Genomic DNA, 3,776 nt, shown 5'->3' with positions numbered 1-3,776 from the left:
CCAAGGCATCCCAGATATGCTCAATAATGTTCATATTTGGGGAGTTTGGTGGCCAGCGGGAGTGTTTAAACTAAGAAAAGTGTTCCTGGAGCCACTCTGTAGCAAATTCTGGACTTCTGGTATGTCGCATTGTCTTACTGGAATTACCCAAGTGCGTCGGAATGCACAATGGACACGAATGGACGTAGGTGATCAGACAGGATGCTTACGTCCGTGTAACCTGTCAGAGTTGTATCTAGATGTATCATGGTCCCAATCGCTCCTACTGCACACGCCCCATACCATTACAGACCCTCCACCAGCTTCAACAGTCATCTGCTGACATGCATGCTGGGTCCATGGATTCATGTGGTTGTCTCCACAGCCACACACACCCATCCGTTCTATACAATTTGAAACGAGACCCGTCCGACCAGGCAAAATGTTTCCAGTCATCAACAGTCCAATGCCAGTGTAGACAGGCCCAGGCGAGGCCTAAATTTTTGCGTCCTGCAGTCATCAAGGGTACGCGAGTGGGCCTTCGGCTCCGAAAGCTCATATCGATGATGTTTCGTTAAATGGTTCGCACGCTTACACTTTTTTATGGCCAAGAATTAAAATCTGCAGCAATTTGCGGAAGGGTTGCACTTCTGTCACGTTGAACGATTGTCTTCAATCGTCGTTGGTTCCGTTCTTGCAGGATCTTTTCCCGGTCGCAGCGATGTCAGAGATTTCATGTTTTACCAGATTCCTGATATTAACGGCTCACTCGTGAAATGGTCGTACTGGAAAATCCCCACTTCATCGCTGCCTCAGACATACTGTGTCCCATCTCGCGTGCGCCGATCATAACACCATGTTAAAACTCACTTAAATCTTGATAACCTGCCATGGTAGCAGCAATAACCGATCTAACAACTGCGCTAGACACTTGTTGTCTTATATAGGCGTTGCCGACCGCAGCGCCGTATTCTGCCTGTTGACATATCTCTGTATTTGAATAGGCACGACTATACCAGTTTCTTTGGCTCTTCATTGTCTTAACGTCAGCACGCCAGCCCTCTCATGCTGGCAATGCCAAGGATGGTGTGTGTGGCTCAACAATGATATTAATCGATCCTAAAGCAACAGCAACGACGCTAGGTAAGTAAAATTCGACAATTACAGACACTAACACAGTTAAGCATATACCACACTCATCGTGGGATGGTGTAGCCGACACCTCTAGGTACCTATTAATGTTAGGATGCCAGCTCTGCTATCATGGCAAAACTAAGAATCGACTTGGTTGTAATTCATCGTAACTGATTGATTCTAAAACAAGAGTGACACTTGGCAAGTAAAATGCGAAAAATACACAGGCATGTATATGTGATTTTTACCTAGAGAAGATGAAATTATATCTATAGAGGTTGCACTCAAATCATGATCATTATTCAGTATTCCTAAAACAAGAGCAACAGTCTATAAGCATGGGAAAGTTGCACATGCATATAGTAAATGACTGCTACTTACATGCAAGATCCTCATTGGAACATGTTCTCTTAAAACTGCAAATGTGTCCTCATCAAAGAGGAGTAATGGCTTGTCGTCTTCGGCAGCTCCCTCGAAATGAGGACAATTGCTGCCATTGCTACTGCTGATGGATCTCTTTACGATGATCTGCTGATGATGATACCAACAACATGCATGAATGGTACCAACAGACCGCAGTGAAATATGAGCCAACAGCATATCTTGTATAGCAAAGGCTGGCGGAGTGGTACTGGATGTAGATCAGAACCAGTAGAAGCATAACTTTCAGTTGGGATGGATGCATGTCACTACAGCTCCTGGAGGGGTGAGAGCAGTAGGGGTACATTTTTGAAATAAGAACACATGAGATCGTTTATAAATAATTTATTTAGAATCTAATTTAACAATAGTTTTATATTATATAATGCACAACCAAACGATTCTTTGTCTTATTATTAAGCCTACAGAGACGTAGCACTGGACACCCACTGTTTCTTTCAGATGAACTCTCAATTCAGATCATCAAATCTTTATGATGATGTCACTATATCTTAGAAAGTCAATCAGTCATCGTCGCTGTTCATTCCATGAAAATTACGTCTTAACGTCCGCAGCTCGTGGTCTTGCGGTAGCGTTCTCGCTTCCTGCGCACGGGGTCCCGGGTTCGATTCCCGGCGGGGTCAGGGATTTTCTCTACCTCGTGATGACTGGGTGTTGTGTGTTCTTCATCATCATTTCATCATCATTGACTTACAAGTCGCCGAAGTGGCGTCAATTAAAAAGGACTTGCAATACGGCGGCCGAACTTCCCCGCAAGGGGCCTCCCGGCCAACACTGCCATACGATCATTTCATTTCATACGACTTAACGACAAAGCACTTTTAACTGTTTTTATGCATTTAATGTCCATGAAACATTCTCTTGAAGCGACTAATGTAGAAAACGTTGTGATAAAGAAAATGTTGTGTGGCTAGGGCCTCCTGTCGGGTAGACCGTTCGTCTGGTGCAAGTCTTTCGATTTGACGCCACTTCGGCGACTTGCGCGTCGATGGGGATGAAATGATGATGATTAGGACAACACAACACCCAGTCCCTGAGCGGAGAAAATCTCCAACCCAGCCGGGAATCGAACCAGGGCCCTTTATTCTTTTTTAAATCTCATTTTGTTCGCTATAGTTCGTTGCAATTGTTCGTGGCGGACATCCCCTGACGCCCATTGAAGTTCGTTATTTATCCATTCACTCAGTTTTTTTATTACAGAGGGCAGCTAACCCTCTTACCGAACACGCTTATCTACCGTGCCGGCGTATTTATATAAAGCACCGGGACAGCGCGAACGCAGTCCCGACTACCAAATATTATGCTCCCGAGTTACATTTGGAGTAATCGCGGGGGTCAGCTCGACCGAAGTGCAATGGAAAAACCTCACCCCGGAGGAACTGCCTTCATGATCACGGTATCCCCTACGCCAGGTAAGTATGTGCCCTTAGAATTGACATTCTGCGAAGTGCCGGGGCTAGCAGTGTATTTAACACTAAATTCTTCTCGAATCTTCATATGGAAATGATGCTCTAAGCCCCCCCCCCCCCCCTTTTCTAACTCCTACTTTTGCTGTTGCACATGGATTAAGAAGAAACGCGAACTGACTGTAATCGACCCTGCAAGTGGAGTAGAAAAGAGTTTAGCACCTGCAATAATTTAATTTGATAGATATTAATTAAATAAAGGAAAGTTTCAGTAACATAGTGAGAAATGAAAGGGTTGCTCTACCGATTAACAGAATGAATGTTCTGTCCAAAATAACAATTTGATTTATTATGACTAAACTCAATATCATAAAAAAACACATGAAACATTTACAATACATCAAATTGGATACTCAAATAAATGCTGTGAAGGTGAAGTTGTCCATAAAATAGATTGTGACATTTATGACGAAGTGGTATGTGGAAGCAATTCCTTGCCACTCAAATCTTAAGAGAAACACCCAGCCAACTCAACATTAATTGCTGCTATGGTAGTGATAACTCAGACAATGAACACTCAAGACAGAACAAAGTTAGAAAAGACGAACAGGCGCGCTCTGCTGAGCTCTGATTATCACAGTGCAAATTCCCTAGTCTGCTGGTGCTGCGGACATACATTACCAAGCTGTCTTCTTAACTGCAAGGACACGATCTGGCGTACCGGAAGCGATGGCTGGCTGCTTCGACGTCCCGTCGTGGTGATGATAATGTCGCGAGTATAGTCCAAAACAAATTGTCCTGGTCTGGTTGTTCCAG

At 44.1% G+C, this 3,776-nt stretch overlaps 1 non-coding gene across 1 annotated transcript; it reads right to left on the bottom strand.

The window, feature by feature from the left end:
* Window positions 1-2,815: 2,815 nt before the first annotated feature.
* Window positions 2,816-2,974, bottom strand: LOC126250418 (U1 spliceosomal RNA). The gene has a single exon (XR_007545675.1). It is a non-coding gene; the product is annotated as a U1 spliceosomal RNA (small nuclear RNA).
* Between the last annotated feature and the right edge of the window lie 802 nt (window positions 2,975-3,776).

Source organism: Schistocerca nitens, chromosome 3 (assembly GCF_023898315.1).
Source record: "Schistocerca nitens isolate TAMUIC-IGC-003100 chromosome 3, iqSchNite1.1, whole genome shotgun sequence".
Classification (NCBI taxonomy): domain Eukaryota; kingdom Metazoa; phylum Arthropoda; class Insecta; order Orthoptera; family Acrididae; genus Schistocerca; species Schistocerca nitens.
This window is presented reverse-complemented; position numbering and strand designations above follow the sequence as displayed.